The 17,211-nt window shown below is 35.0% G+C and overlaps 1 protein-coding gene across 5 annotated transcripts in view; it reads left to right on the top strand.

Annotated features, from left to right (window-relative positions):
• LOC145524398 (uncharacterized) overlaps positions 1-17,211 on the top strand; it is a 1,208,145-nt gene that overhangs the window by 16,042 nt on the left and 1,174,892 nt on the right. For 2 of the 5 annotated variants that reach the window (XR_014067471.1, XM_081536537.1), the window contains exon 2: positions 6,198-6,336. The gene's annotated coding sequence lies outside the window, so the exon portion shown is untranslated. Of the gene's footprint in view, positions 1-815; positions 2,807-5,654; positions 5,800-6,197; positions 6,351-17,211 lie in introns of those variants that run through there. The other 3 variants (XR_014067465.1, XR_014067477.1, XM_081536538.1) reach the window with 3 other exon arrangements.

Genomic DNA, 17,211 nt, shown 5'->3' with positions numbered 1-17,211 from the left:
TCTGAGGGCAGTGACTTTTCCAACTTGCCAAAGGCATTTGAAACTGACTATTCTCCAAAGCAGTTGAATGAATAGTCCTTTCAAATGACAGCCATTGATCTAATATGGTAAAAACAGACTGTCAACCACTTCAAAATAACCTTCTGAAGTCATTTATTGATTTGGTTTGATTTAGAAGTAAATTTTTCCTAAAAGTATCCCCTAGACCTAAGCCAGTACAATGTAACTGAAACCTACTATGTAATATATAACATTTCTATGGAAAAGGCATATTTAGTTCTCTCACTTTGTATAAGAACATGGCTCCTAGCAGTGTTGGGCACTGGTGATTTCTCCATTCCATGTGGTTGATTGTTAGTATGACTGGGGAGAAGAGGCCTTGTGCACATGCTAAGTAGTGGCTGAGCACCCTGAATAGAGGCTTTTGGAAGTAAGGAGGTCATTGGAACCAGGTTTAGTTCCCAAGTCTCACTCAGTATTATCCTCCTCTAACTGTAGGAATGGGCTTTCTTATATACTTTTTTGCTATTAACACTCTTGGTTCTATTCTTTCCAATCCAGTAAGAATTTAATTCACTGTTATGGTTTTTCTTGGTACTCTCTAGGCCCTGAAAAATACTCAAAGATATTTTAAAAGTTTCTAATAAGTAGTAACATCAGTAATCAGAGAGAAATTAAAACAAAAAAACTTTGTTTTATTTTTCCTCGTTTCCCCATGTCTTTCATTTTTCCTTCTCTTCTCCTTTCTCCTCACTTATCTTAGCCAAAATCAATAATTTAAACTTTCTTTTTATATTGTTTTTGATCTCTTTCAGCTAAAAAAGTGACCAAACTCCTGGAAAATTTGTCCCTGTCTCTACTTCTTTCCCTAAAAGCATGCCCTGGTGCTTGAGTAGCCTCATATGCAATGGGAGATACCAAAGTTTCAGGGGATAGCATCTTCCTTTTTTTTCAATCCTCCAGAACATCCATCTTGCCATGTGAGTAGCACTTACCCAGTTAACTTCTTCACTCAAGTCTATGACTGTGGCAACTAGTGATCTTTTGATTTCACCAGGCCCAGTAGCATTTCCTGTCTCAGGCTTACCTTCGCTCTCACAGCATCTACAGAACACTGAGATCCTCTGAGCATGTAGGCACAACTCAGGCAATTTCCTTTGTAACAATCAATGCAGAGTTTCTTGCTCTGACAACGTGACCTTGGCAGTCTCTCCACACTCTTAGCTATGTCCTTTTAGCTGGGTCCCATGCCAAGTTTCAGAGAAAAATGACATCTCAGGTCCTCTTTCAGACAGACTGCCAGGTTGGCATGAGTTTCCCAGATTGGTACCTGGTTGAAGGCGTAGCCTCCCTCCTCACTGACTTATCTAATAAATATTCCCCTCTCCAGGCCTACATTGGAATATACTTAACTGATTCATGCCTCTGTTTTCTTTCTCTATTCTCCTTTCTAATCTCAACTGGCTGGAAATCACCAACGTTCTCCTTCTTTTCTTCTTGTTTCCAAATATGGATAACTTACTCTCTATATAAAACTCATTGGTTCAGTAGGGCAGTCTTACCTCTGAACATGTTAGAGGAAGAAAGGATAAAAAAGACAACTAACTGTCTTTCATGAAAATCCTATGTCCAAAAACAATTGCTTGCTGCAAATGTCACTATTGAACATCACATGCAGCCTGTTGTTATTTTTCTAAGCATTGTTTCTGAAACAAATTTCAAGGCTCCAGGAAATAGACAGCTTGAGCAGACCAGGAGAAGGCCAAGGGCTCAGAAAGGTAGACGGGAGGCACATGCAGAGCTTTAAAAATTTACCCTTGTTACATATACTTAAATTTTAATGATGTTTCTTTAGGGTCTGAAGATTAAAGGAAGATACTCAGATGCTTAAGATAATGTTAGCAATTTGAGAGAGATGTCCAGAATATCATCTGGATGGCATTTGCATACCAGAATGTGGTTAAGTCTAAAGACAGGTCTGGAGTGAAGAAGGGAAAGACCCTGTGCATTATGTAGTCATTAAGTTTAGCTACAGACTTAGTGTTCAACTGAAGCATGGTCTTTGTACATACCTAGTTCTACATAACTTTTGTTGTAGCAGAGGTTTTGCATGATCAACGATTAATATGTTGTCATCATATTAAAAATGAAGGAGGAAAAAAAAATGTTTTTAATAAAAAATTTTTTTAAAAAATGAAGCAGGGCAAAGGCTAACAGAGTATTGCCAAGAGAATGCACTCATCATAACAAACACCATCTTCCAACAACATAAGAAAAGACTCTACACATGGACATCACCAGATGGTCAATACCGAAATCAGATTGATTATATTCTTTGCAGCCAAAGGTAGAAAAGCTTTATTCAGTCAGCAAAAACAAGACTGGGACCTTACTGTGCAACAGATCATGAACTCTTTATTGCAAAATTTAGACTTTGATTGAAGAAAGTAGGAAAAACCACAGGACCATTCAGATATGACCTAAATCAAATCCCTTACTATTATACAGTTGAAATGACAAATAGATTCAAGGGATTAGAGCTGATAGACAGAGTGCCTGAAGAACATGGATAGAGGTTCATAACATTGTACAAGAGGTGGTGATCAAAACCATCCCCAAGAAAAAGAAATGCTAAAAGACAAATTCTGAGGAGGCCTTAAAAATAGCTGAGAAAAGAAGAAAAGCAAAAGGCAAAGGAGGAAAGGAAAGATATACCCATCTGAATGCAGAGTACCAAAGAATAGCAAGGAGAGATAAGAAAGCCTTCCTCAGCAGTCAATGTAAAAAGAAAAAGAAAAAAGAAAAATAGAGGTAAACAATAGAATGGGAAAGACTAGAGATCTCTTCAAGAAAATTAGAGATACCAAGGGAACATTTCATGCAAAGATGGGCTCAATAAAGGACAGAAATGATATGGACCTAACAGAAGCAGAAGATATTAAGAAACAGTGGCAAGAATACACAAAAGAACTATACAAAAAAGATCTTCATGACTCAGATAAGCACAATGGTGTGATCACTTACCTACAGCGAGACATTCTGGAATGCGAAGTCAAGTGGGCCTTAGGAAGCATCTCTGTGAACAAAGCTAGTGGAGATAATGAAATTCTACCTGAGCTAGTTCAAATCCTAAAAGATGATGCCGTGAAAATGCCACACACAATATGCCAGCAAATGTGGAAAACTCAGCAGTGGCCACAGGACTCGAAAAGATCAGTTTTCATTCCAATCCCAAAGAAAGGCAATGCCAAAGAATGCTCAAACTACCACACAATTGCACTCATCTCACATGCTAGCAAAGTAATGCTCAAAATCCTCCAAGCTAGGCTTCAACAGTGAACCGGGAACTTCAGATGTTCAAGCTGGATTTAGAAAAGACAGAGGAACCAGAGATCAAATTGCCAACATTTGTTGGATCATAGAAAAAGCAAGAGAATTCCAGAAAATCCCTACTTCTGCTTCATTGACCAATCTAAATCCTTTGACTGTGTGGATCACAGCAAACTGTGGAAAATTCTGAAAAAGATGGAAATACCAGCCTACCTTACCCCTTACCTGTGTCCTGAGAAACCTGTATGCAGCTCAAGAAGCAACAGTTAGAACTGGACATGGAACAATGGAATGGTTCCAAATTGGGAAAGGAGTATATCAAGGTTGTATATTGTCACCTTGCATATTTAACTTATATGCAGAGTGCATCATATGAAATGCTGGGCTGGGTGAATGGAATCAAGATTGCTGGGAGAAATATTAACCACCTCTGATATGCAGATGACACCACCCTTATGACAGAAAGTGAAGAACTCAAGAGCCTCTTGGTGAAAGTGAAAGAGGATAGTGAAAAAGCTGGCTTAAAACTCAACATTCAAATAACAAAGATCATGGAATCTGGTCCTATCACTTCATGGCAAATAGTTTGGGGAACATTGGAAATGGTGACAAACTTCATTTTCTTGGGCTCCAAAGTCACCGCAGATGGTGGCTGCAGCCATGAAATTAAAAGATGCTTACTCCTTGGAAGAAAAGCTATGACCAACCTAGACAGCATTTTAAAAAGCAGAGACATTGCTTTGCCAACAAAGGTCCGATAGTCAAAGCTGTGGTTTTTCTAGTAGTCATGTATGGATGTGAGAGTTGGACCATAAAGAAGGCTGAGCACCGAAGAATTAATGCTTTTGAACTGTGGTGTTGGAGAAGACTCTCGAGAGTCCCTTGGACTGCAAGGATATCCAACCAATCAATCCTAAAGGAAATCAGTCCTGAATATTCATTGGAAGGACTGAGGCTGAAGCTGAAGTTCCAATACTTTGGCCACCTGATGCAAAGAGCCGACTCTTTAGAAAAGACTCTGATGCTGGGAAATATTGAGGGCAGGAGGAGAAGGGGACGACAGAGGATGAGATGGTTGGATGGCATCACTGACTCGATGGACATGAGTTTGAGCAAGTTCCAGGAGATGGTGAAGGACAGGGAAGCCTGGCTTGCTGCACTCCATGGGGTTGCAAAGAGTCGGACACGACTGAGCAACTGAACAACAAATCATATTAAATGAATTTTCTTTCTGCCTTACTTCCTTACCAACAGATTTCTTGATGTCACAAAAGTAACAATATTTATAGCTTGGAAATTTGCAAATTGTTTTCCAATTGTCATAAATAATAGAACAGACACAGTGAAGGTTATGATTAATTGAGAAATCATAAACTTAATTTTTTTCACATTCTTTAATTACATGTTTATAAGTGGTTAAAGTGACCTGTGACATAATTACTGGTAATACACAGAAGTTTTTATCATTGTTCTTTAGCCAAACTCCATTAAAGAGGAGAGGTTTTATAACTTCCTTGGCATTTATTTATGCAAGATGTTCCAACAAGGTAGAATAGTAGTTCTCATGTTGAAAGAAATGCTTCAACAAATGTTTCAATGCACTACTTTTCAGAGAATATATGCTTAATAACATACAATGATTGCTTGTAGAGAAAATGGTTTGCTGAAGTCAGCTCTAGAAGAAATCAATATGGTATTCTTTAAGAATGTAAACATTTCTTCTGATGCTCAGTGAAGACTCTATTAATCATTCTGTTTCAAGAAAGGACTTGAACAAGGTATACATTCAGTGAAAGTAGAGATCCAGGTGGAAATTCAGAAATGTTATTTTTATTTTGCCTACCAACTGCAATGATCTTTTGCCCTATATCTAGCTACAAAAGTTAAGGATTTTTTTTTAAGTGACTTTGTGAAGCAACGGGTACTTGTATTTATAAATAAAAACACAAGTTAAGGCTGTCATGTTAACTTTGTGAAAACATTCAGTATTTACTTTAAGCATTAAAAAAAATTATTTAATTTGTGGATTGCCTCAAAGAAATTCATCTTTACCCGTCTTCAAGTTCTAAAACTAAGAAAGATAGGTCTTTATATTGGTCATTCACTATAGGAAGGAAAATAATTTAATAAATTAGTCATAGCATCACCACCTGAGCTAGATGAAAGTAATTTTGCTTCTTTCACTGACCTCAGAGTAGAGTGAACAATTGGTCTTTCAAAACTGCAGTTTCATTTATCTGGCCTTAAGTTAGGCCTAATTTTGATTTTGCTACTTGCTTATTTGGCATTTTCCAAAATATAAATTCAACATATACTTTGTACAGGATCAAAAAATCAGAAATCTGAGCCTGGAGAAAAAGCCTAGCTGACCTTGAGAAAGTGATAAGCTCCCTTTATTCTCACCTATTCCATCACATCTCACCCTACACTGCCACTGGGAAATGTGAGAAGAGAAGAATGGCATGGAAAGTGAGTAAGCCAAGGCACTTAAAGACCATCTTCCTCTCTCTTTCACACACACACACACAGCTTTAACTAGCAAAGGAAATCCATACATCATTACAAATATCTAGATATGTTAATTGGAAGACAGAAATTTTGTTTTGGACTTTGAGAGGTCAGAGGTCTGAAGAAAGATGAGGGTAACTTATGTGAACATTCTAATTGAATATAGTCAAGGGCATTTGGCTCTTTTACACCCCTACTAGTCTTTTATCTCCATCAAAATTCTTTATACCCTATTAGTCTCACTTAACCCCAGATCAACACTATATATGGTCTACTTTTCAACTTAATAGTAGTAACAACAAAATATATCAATCAAAATGAGTGTATGGAATAATCTGAGTATTAACTTTCTTTAACAGAGCAAACTCAAAATATATCTACTGATATGACAGTGTTCCTGCCTGGAGAATCCCAGGGACGGGGGAGCCTGGTGGGCTGTCGTCTGTGGGGTCGCACAGAGTCGAACACGACTGAAGTGACTTAGCAGCATGACTGATGGTAAAACTGAGCCTGTGAGAATACCACTTATTTTTGTAGTGTAATAAAAGTGTAGATTTTAGATATAATACACATACAAACACATAAGTACAACCTGTGTGATGGTACTAAAGCTTTCTGCAAATTGCAATCATCATAGTTTACATATACGTTCTGTCTCCTGGGTAGGTACTTGTTAGGCATTTGTCATTCAGGAGGAGGAGGAGGAGGCCTCCGAAAAGAGGAGGGAGAGGAACTGGGGGAGGCAAATACATCAGAACATGTCACCACTGAGTACATGCTCTGTTTCTTAGCAATTACCTGAAAGCTTTTACAACCAGAGAGTTAATCGTTCTTTATTGACCATCTCTCCATCTTAATCTTCTTCATCCCACCTTCCTTTTGACAGTTTATAATGATTTATTCCTTTTTTCCCCCAAGTAACATTTTAGTATCAAACTACCAACCAGTACTAACTCTAAAAACTCAAGCTCTTCAATTCAGTATACTAAGATTTTTTCAGTATAATAAATGATCAACTAGTTTTTGAGTGCTAAGACTTTAAACATTTCATATGTAGTATCTACATACTTAAATCTCATCAAGGTCAACTAAAATGTCTTTTCTTTAAAATAACAAAAATGCTGAAATTCTCAATCTTTGTCTTGGTTATTAAACCTGGCAAACTATTTACAATGTATTAAAATTCTGCATTCAAAAATTTGAAAGAATAGCAGAAGTAAAATGATAACTCCTGCAGTTACCATAGAAAACTGTGTAAGTTTAGGTTTGCCATCTATTGATCCAAACTGCTTATTTACAGACAATAAGCTGAGAGTCAGGATGGCTTGCCCAAAGTTGCACGATTGGCTAATTGGATGATCCTGAACTAAATTCATTTTGTGCTAATTCTATCACATACCACAATCTTTCTTAGCAAATGCTAATTAATATCTTCATAAAACTTTCTCTTGATAATAAAACATACATTTCTACACCTAGGAAAATAATCTATTTGTTATTTTGCCCTGTTTTTCACCTGTCAAAACATTTGTTAATAATTATATAGTCATAACCTAAATGATTTCTAAAATGAAAATTTATTTTTAAGCTACTTTATACAAGATAGGCTTACTCCTCTTTTACTTAGTTATGCATTAATGAATTCCTCAAATCACAGTCTTTTGATACTCCCAAGTTAATTGGAAATTATCCATATGTGCATAAATATTTTAGGATCATTAGAAGTTCACACAGGAAAGGTACAATGACAAAATGATATAAAATTATATCATGGACTTCTTTTATGTTAATAACCAGTTTGAAGGGTTAACTAGCACAACTACAATAGATATAAACATTCAGTAAGATTAAAGATTATTTTGAGAGGGATCATATTTAGAGATGGAAACTTTTTCTAAAACAACAAAGGGAAAAAAAGCTGCTAAGCTAACATGCTGAACATTACTCCATCTAATTTGTCTGATCTGTAAATACTGTAAGATATGAGTCAACATATGATCTGCAGGACTGTTAGGCTTATTGCTTACCATGATCTTCAGTAGGATTAGGCCAAAAGATTTTGTGGGAGTCGCCTCTGCTTTTATTTATTTATACATTCATCAAATGTTACATCAAACGTGTATTATGACTCGGTGTTGCAGATCCTAAAGATAAATGGTGGTTAAAATAATTTCTCAACTGTTGGTTTAGCTGAGAGACAAATACTATCCAATTGACTCTCAAATAAATGTAAAATTGGAACTGTAATAAATGTTAAGAATCAAGGTTTATGATGCTGAGAAAGATTAAGTAGGAGATTCCATGATTCTCTACTGTCCTGGCTCAGTATCTCACACATAGCCATCATCAATGCTCTTTAACCAAGAAGGATGAATAGGCTTAAAGACAAGTTTAAAGAATTTCTGAAAAATTGAGCCACTAAGATGAGTTCTAAAAATGGATGAAAATATAAAGAGAAATGGGATCCAATTCTAAACATTTTTTTAAACTATTTCTATTCTCTAATTCTCTATTCTCTACTGCTGCTTGCTAAACTCTTTAAGGCCTTTTCCAGATTGAAGTCACAATATTCCCTCCACCTTTTTCTTTGTCGATATCATCTGGAGAGGATTCATGTGGCCTGTGCTTTTAGGTGAAGATAAAAAGTCTAAGCATTTACTTCCATGTAGCAATTGGATTGTTAACATCAAAACACTTCAAAAAAGCAAAAATCGTGTTTGCTGGAAAAACCCTAGCTTTAGAACAGCAGTGTGTACCTATTCAATTAGTATTTTTTTTCTAAAACAGACTTCAGAGCTAATTGCTTATTCTGCTGAGAAATATGGTATCTGTGTGATCTCTTTCATTTTTCAGCTTTGTTATGGGCTAAACTTTAAAAAAAAATTCTATTTGTGTATTGTATATGTGTGCATGTGTGTTTGTGTAATTAGACATTTAAATATATTTTAATATCAAAAATTTATACAGTTGGAGTAAATTAGCTTTCATTCATTGATTTACTAAAGATAATATTTTTATTTTAAAATTTTAGGTTTGATAATTAGATTTTCTTCTGAAACCTAATCTATAAATTTGTATTTTTATTTTCAAAACATGCACTATTTATTGTTTGTTTTAGCTATTTTTTTCATTTCCACTCAATTTATAGCAAATTTATACAGTGTGATTGCATTTCAGGCAAAATATCTGTTAAGTTAAACTTCATGAAATAGTGGTTTCTACAGTGCGTTAAACAGAATCATGACTTGTCTAAATTTTGCCCATAAGAAAGCTTATTTTGTGAAGTATTAAAAGAACTGCTTTCTATTCTTGCAGATTTTTTCTAGAAGTTATTAATTATCAGTTTATAGCAATTTATAGTACTGATGTTAAGAATAACATTTGTCTTATGTTGGGCACACGAGTCATGGTCATTGCCTTTCTTGATATTTATTTTTATCAGTAATCAGTTAATTAATAAATATAGTGTGCTTAGTTTATAAACACACACAATAAAGCATTTAAAAGTTTTTCTATTTGCTATCACAGTATGGGAAAAGACTTTACCAGATTTTTGAAAATGTCTACACATGCTGAAAGTACCCAAAGATGTACTAAGCTCTAACAGTTGAAATTCCCTTGAAAGTGTAGTCTGCTAAATTACAATATGATATTTTTCATTTCATTTATATGTTATCAGGTGAGCTAAATATTAATTGCAATAAAAAATGCTTACTAGTAAGTTTCAGGTAAAGTTTTTTGTTTTTGTTGTAATTCTAGAGTATGAGTATTGTTTTTTAAATACTAACCCTGTAGATTCTGTATCTCTAGGTAACTATTTTCTAATTATTCAGTGTGTTAATGGCTCCACTGCATCTACCACAGTCTGTATTTATTCACAGATGGATTAAGAATGTTATTCTGCTCAGTGCTGTGTAATTGTTTTTAGAAGACAAGAGAGAACACTATTCCAGAAGCATTAAACAGAAGCTATTTTCCTTTAAGCATTTAACTGAAGCACATAATGTCTTTCACCTTTATGACCCATGGTATTTGATTAGTTCTAAAACTGCATCTGATATGTATGTTTTATCTTTAGTTTCCATTTTGTTTGCATAACATTATGCTCAACTTAATTTAGTTTACATCAGCAACATTTCTAGATGTGGCTCTCTTTGGCTGCCTTTCAGTCTCACGGGCTATATAAAAAATACATAAATTATTAAGTTTAGCATCATTGAAAACATGCGCATGTATGTAAAAATGTCATATATTCAGTGGCTACCATCTGTGGCTGTGGTAATACAAACCCATAAACGTGTACTATCCTGTGTATCAATTCAAGTAAACAAAACTCAGTTGGATACATAACCTGATATTGTGGTTTGGGTAGGCACTATTTTATTTTGTCAAACATCAAATGGGAAGAGTAATAGAATACACATATTGTTTTGGTTAGTTGGCACTTTCTTCCTCTAACAAACATGATCAGCTCTTTAGAGTAAAATTACTGATTCAGCATTGTAGATTGATAGTAACTGGACAATTTTCACATTCCAACATTGATCATCGTTAGAAAATAACGCTTTAGTTGTATACATTTATAATAAAATATTTGTACTCTTTTAATAATTTGTTTATTAATGTAGTTGTACATAGGGTGACCTCTCTGGGCTTCCCTTGTGGCTGGACAGTTAAGAATCCGCCTGCCAAGCAGAAGATGCAGGTTCAGTCCCTCGAAGGGTCTGATCCCCTGGAGAAGAGAATGTCTACCCACTCCAGTATTCTTGCCTAGGGAATCCCATGGACAGAGGAGCCTGGCAGGCTATGGTTCATAGGGTCACAAAGAGTAGGACACAACTGAGCGATTAACAGTTTCACTTTCAAGGTGTTCTCTCTAGTATCATTTGTTAGGAAAGGGAAGAAACAACAAAATAAAGAGAAAGATGTTACTGAATTTTAGTCTGGTGAGAATAAGATGATTGTTTCTCTATTAAATTCATTTAATTTAACATCTATTTTTATAATCATAAGTTAAATAGTTATTTCTGCATATAATCCCCAAATCTAGCATTATAAAAACTGGTCAGACTATGCACATATACACATTTTCCTATGATTCTTTTTGACCTGTTCATATAATAATAATTTGGTAATTTTTTTCACAGAAAAAAATCATTTTTTTCTCTTTCAAGTTTATTAGAATGTGTATCTTATCATTGATAATTTAAGAAAGATCCTTTTAGCTTTCTAACTTATTATACCCAGGGTCATATAAACCTTGTGGATTATTACAGGAAATTCTACTAAATTTTTTTTCATATAAAAGCTGTAAGGTTTTAGAACATTCCAGATTTTCTTCAACAGCAAATAGTATAACTACTCATAATGGTCCTATACTCATCAACTAGGGCTTGAAAGGTACCCGTGCAAATCATAGGCCTTGAAGCATAGCTATATTAATTTCATATTATATCTACCTCTGTGAAGATCTTAGGAAAGAGATGTTACTGTTATTTGAATATTAGAAATATAGACCTCAAGGTTTAGCAACATCAAAAAATTACCTGCTATTATTACAAATTGAGTAATATGGAGCATCTTGGATTCAGGGCCAATTTGTTTAATCTGATATACACCTTTTTATTATCCCTCAGGTTTCTATACTTCTTTAGCCATCATGCTGTGACTTCTCTTTACGTGGAAGTCTTCAAAACTTAGGCCAAACTAGGATTTATTTTCACTCTGTCTAGATACCACTAGGTGATAGTGCCTATGCCTGTTAACAAGCCAGACTGATATATTCAGTCATTCACTCAGCAAGTATTTATTTCATACCTTCTATATGTTTATATACTCCTAGACTCTGGAAAGATAAAAATGAGTGAGAAAGTTACGGTCCTTGTTCTTACAAATCTTATAGCCTAGTGAAAATAATATTTGGAGATTACTGACAAACAAATGAGAAGATATTTGTTTTGGGATACTGAATTCAACAGACACTTCAATAGACAAGAAAGACTGATAAGGGGAGAAAAGTCAATATGATAAAGAAGAGCAAGATTTAGCCAGTGAAATAGAGGATCTAGTCAGTTAGAATGAGAGTGTTCTAATTCCCAGAAATCAATGTGAGAACTCTTTTGTTGTGGTGGTGCTTTGCCTAGAAATGTCCTTTGCCAAGAGGTGCCTAAGCAAATACCCATTTATCTGTCAAGGACTTATAAAAATGTTCACTCTTATGAAGTCTTTTATAACTCTGCCAAGCAATTAGTTTCCTATGTATAGATTTTTCTTTATTTATACAAGAAGAAAAAACTGTCTTTGATGAACTGTTTTAGCATAATGATTGCCAGAAAATTGTCATTAAATTATTATTGTTATCATTTACTATTGCTAACCTGTGGTCTAACCATTTTCAACAATCAGCAATAGCATTCATGGAATTGTATGGTTTAATAATAATCATTAGTTAACTAATTATTTTGCCATTTAATAATTTGTCCATGAAAAAGGAAATGATTCCTAGGCATGACTGAGTGCCCAAAAAGTGCCACTTGGGTAGAAGTCCCAAAAAGAACACAAATTATCCACTTAAGATAAAAAGGCATTCAGTGATTCCTCTTTGATTGACTTTCCTGCTTGAAGAGTGGAGACTCTGTGGGGGAAAAAAAAAAATCCTTTAATTGGATAAAACAAAGAGGTCTATAATTTTGGTCTCTAGACTTTTCTGACTGCACACTTCTTTTTAAATTCAAATATAAGGTATTTATTTATTTTTAATTTTGATTGGAATATGAGTTCAGTTCAGTTGCTCAGTCATGTCCGACTCTTTGCCACTCCATGGACTGTAGCTCGCCAGGCCTCCCTGTCCATCACCAACTCCCAGAGTTTACTCAAACTCATGTCCATTGAGTCGATGATGCCATTCAACCATCTCATCCTCTGTCATCCCTTTCTCCTTCTACCTTCAATCTTTCCCAGCATCAGGGCTTTTTCAAATGAGTCAGTTCTTCTCATCAGGTGGCCAAAGTATTGGCGTTTCAGCTTCAGCATTAGTCCTTCCAATGAATATTCAGGACTGATTTCCTTTAGGATGTACTGGTTGGATCTCCTTGCAGTCCAAGGGACTCTCAAGAGTCTTCTCCAACACCACAGTCCAAAAACATCAATTCTGCGGTGCTCAGCCTTCCTCATAGTCCAACTCTCACATCCATACATGACTACTGGGAAAACCACAGCCTTGACTAGATGGACCTTTGTTGGTAAAGTAATGTCTCTGCTTTTTAATATGCTATCTAGTTTGGTCATAATTTTACTTCCAAGGAGTAAGCGTCTTTTAATTTCATGGGTGCAGTCACCATCTACAGTGATTTTGGAGCCCCCCAAAACAAAGTCTGACACTGTTTGCACTGTTTCCCCATCTATTTCCCATGAAGAGATGGGACCAGATGCCATGATCTTAGTTTTCTGAATGTTGAGCTTTAAGCCAACTTTTTCACTCTCCTCTTTCACTTTCATCAAGAGGCTCTTTAGTTCTTCATTTTCTGCCATAAGGATAGTGTCATTGCATATCTGAGGTTATTGATATTTCTCCCGGCAATCTTGATTCCAGCTTGTGCTTCATCCAGCCCAGCGTTTCTCATTATGTACCCTGCATATAAGTTAAATAAGCCAGGTGACAGTATACAGCCTTGACATGCTCCTTTCCCAATTTGGAACCAATTCATTGTTCCATGTTCAGTTCTAGCTGTTGCTCCTTGACCTGAATACAGGTTAAATAGGTTAAATAAGCAGGGTGACAATATACAGCCTTGACGTACTCCTTTTCCTATTTGGAACCAGTCTGTTGTTCCATGTCCAGTTCTAACTGTTGCTTCCTGACCTGCTTACAGATTTCTCAAGAGGCAGGTCAGGTGGTCTGGTATCCCCATCTGTTTCAGAATTTTCCAGTTTGTTGTGATCCACACAGTCAAAGGCTTTGGCATAGTCAATAAAGCAGAAATAGATGTTTTTCTGGAACTCTCTTGCTTTTTCAATGATCCAATGAATGTTGGTAATTTGATCTCTGGTTCTTCTGCCTTTTCTAAAACCAGCTTGAACATCTGGAAGTTCACGGTTCACTTATTATTGAAGCCTGGCTTGGAGAATTTTGAGCATTACTTTGCTAGAGTGTGAGATGGGTGCACTTGTGTGGTAGTTTGAGTGTTCTTTGGCTTTCCTTTCTTTGGAATTGGAATGAAAACAGGCCTTTTCCAGTCCTGTGGCCACTGCTGCATTTTTCAAATTTGCTGGCATATTGAGTGCAGCACTTTCACAGCATTATCTTTTAGGATTTGAAATAGCTCAACTGGAATTCCATCACCTCCACTAGGTTGAAGTATAGTTGATTTAAAATGTTGTGCTAGTTTCTGTTGTACAGCAACGTGAATCAGTTATGCGTATATGTATAGCCACTCTTTCTTAGGTTTTTTTCCCGTATGAGTCATTTCAGAGTATTAAGTCTAGTTCCCTTTGCAGTACAGTAGGTCTTTATTAGTTTTCTAATTTATATATAGTGATTTGTATATGTCAATCCCAGTCTCCCAATTTATGCTCCCCTTTTCCCCCAGTAACCCCAAGTTTGCTGTCTACATCTGTGATTCTACTTCTGTTTTGTAAACAAGTTCATTTGTACCATCTTTTAAGATTCCACATATAAGCAATATCATATGATATTTGTCTTTCTCTGTCTTATTTAACTTAATATTATAATCTCTATAAATCCATACAACTTGTTGCAAATTATTTATTCTTTTTTTAAGGCTAAGTAATATGCCATTGTATATTTGTACCACATCTTTATCCATTCATCCACTGATGGGCATTTTGGTTGCTTCCATGTCCTGGCTGTTCTAAACAGTGCTGTGATGAACATTGGGTGCCTGTGTCTTTTTGAATTATCATTTTCTTCAGATATATGCCCAGGAGTGCAATTGATGGATCATATGGTAGCTCTATTTTAAGTTTTTTGATGAACCTCTATACTGTTCTCCATAGTAGTTGTATCACTTTACATCCCCACTGACAGTGTGGGAAGATTCCCTTTTCTCCACATCCTCTCCAGCATTTATTGTTTGTAGAATTTTTGAGGATGTGACTGCACACTTCTGAGTAAGAACTATCTGAAATATCCCAGCACATACGTATTTAGCAATGATATATATTTACTACTGTACTAATATAATATGAATTCGGAATAAAATAATTCTTAAATACAAATATTTTAATGTACTTTTGCATTGGAAGTGCACCATTAACTATCTTTGATTTGAGTCTATATTTTACATAGTCTTTAAAATTTTGGATAATTGTTTTTTGTTTCCTTGGCATATCTGATGAAATCATCATTGATTTTACTTCATGATGTACAGTTCAAAAGGGATACACTTGGAGAAGATATGTCAGCTCTGCTATATTTTTTGTATTTCATTTATGTTTTTATTAGTAATAATGATCAATATGAGCTTTAAGGAAATAATTTAACTAACTATTTACTTTAGATATACATGAAAGTCTGTATTCTTGTCATTAGCAAGTAGAGTTTAAAGATGCTACTTTAAAGACAAGTTTCCTAGAATTTTATTTACCATCTGCAGTTAAGGGCTATATTATTACTTTTTAAAGATTTCTTTCCCTCAGGGGACTTGTTTAAAATATGGGAATACCCAGGTGCCCACTACCATATATTTGATTCAGTAGGTCCTGGGTGCACCCCATGATATGCATTTTAAAAATTCTCAGAAAGTGATTCTGAAAAACACTTAAAATTGAGAAGTACAATATATGGATTCTAGGTTTTTTAATGCACTTGTTTTGGAAATTCTCCTCTGTGCTCCTTAATCAGGATTAATTGTAGAACTGTAAGTAGAATAAGGTCTGCATTCACATCTTAATGGGTAGCAAACAAGAGGTATACAACTTAGAAGACCACATCCGCTGTAAATCCAGGCTTCCATGGTGAAGAACCCTAGGAAAAAGAGGTTGTAATGGCAGCTACCAGAGGAAAAGAAGATAGCTGTTTACTAGAGCCCAGAGAGAAAAAGAAAAGGAGCCTTTTGAGGCACAAAGAAGTTTCTACTACTGAATAGCAGAATGGGTTGTATTAGCTTATTGGCCAGTGACATCAATGAATTAGAGTTCAGAATGGACCCTGGTAATTTTATTCATGTTTGTATTTCAAGTACTTTATCCATAACTGGTACACATTGGTCCATGAATACAGGATGAAGGATATTTTTATTTTCTCAGCCATATATTACCAATTCTATAGTTATTCTCTATCATATAATAATTATGTGTAAGTTAGTTTATTTTGTAGATCCAACATATCTAGTAAAAGTAATTAGATAATTAAATTAAAATATCTATTTTTAAATAAGATTCCTGATAGAAGGATACATAATAATAATACATGCATTCACATATAGGTACACACTCACAGAATAGCTATTCCAGATTATAGAAGTCTTTCAAGGATATGAGTAGGATCAAAATGTATTCTTATCATTGGAGAAATAGTAATACTGCTGGGAAATTTGCTTAATTCCATAATTAGACATGGAAAATATTTCATATTTAAATCGAGCAGTGTGGTTTAGCCATCTCGAAGGAAATTTGTAAAATAAAAATGATTATTGTAAGATACTTTGAATTATAAATTATTAACACAGAAATAAAGAACACACTTTAAGGTCCCCCACAACTGGCTCATAAAATTTTTCATCAATATTATCCCAATTTTGTCAATAGGAAATTTCAAATCATCAAGGTTTAGATGTGTTATCTACCATGTCATTAGGAAATTATCAATAATCTCCCCCTCAAATATATTTGTTTGCTTCAAATTTTAATAATAAAAGCAGCACTTTTATTTTTTATTTACTTTTTGTCATCTTTTTCTTTCAGGTTCTATATTCTTGTTAATGTAATAACAACTTAGTAATACATGCTAGATGTTCTGAGACAGATCTGGACACCATGTGTTGTGGCCCTGTACCTAAACAATTCTCTCTTTTAGTGGTACTTTGGTTTCTTGACTATATCAACAAGTCAGCCTAGAAACGTTTCCATAAAAATTACATGTGGGTGGCAGATTCAGGGTCATGTTTTTTTCTCTCCAGTCAAAGTTCTATTCATAAGTTTACTTTCAACTTATCTTGTTATTTCTGGCCACACTTCTCCTAAAGAGAAGCAAAAATGTTTATTGGCCCTTAGTCTTGATTCATGCTTGTTGAATGGCTCAAGTCAGTCATATGGTTATTGGAAGAAAAAAAAATGGCTTCTGATTCAAAAAGCCCAAGAATTTATCTCAATTCTGAACACTGGTTACTGTGTAACTTTGAGCAACTCATTTAA

This window comes from Giraffa tippelskirchi, chromosome 10, assembly GCF_054371585.1.
Source record: "Giraffa tippelskirchi isolate mGirTip1 chromosome 10, T2T-mGirTip1v1.2.pri, whole genome shotgun sequence".
Lineage (NCBI taxonomy): Eukaryota > Metazoa > Chordata > Mammalia > Artiodactyla > Giraffidae > Giraffa > Giraffa tippelskirchi.
Note: the sequence above shows the minus strand (reverse complement) of the source record. Positions and strands in the feature narration are given on the sequence as shown.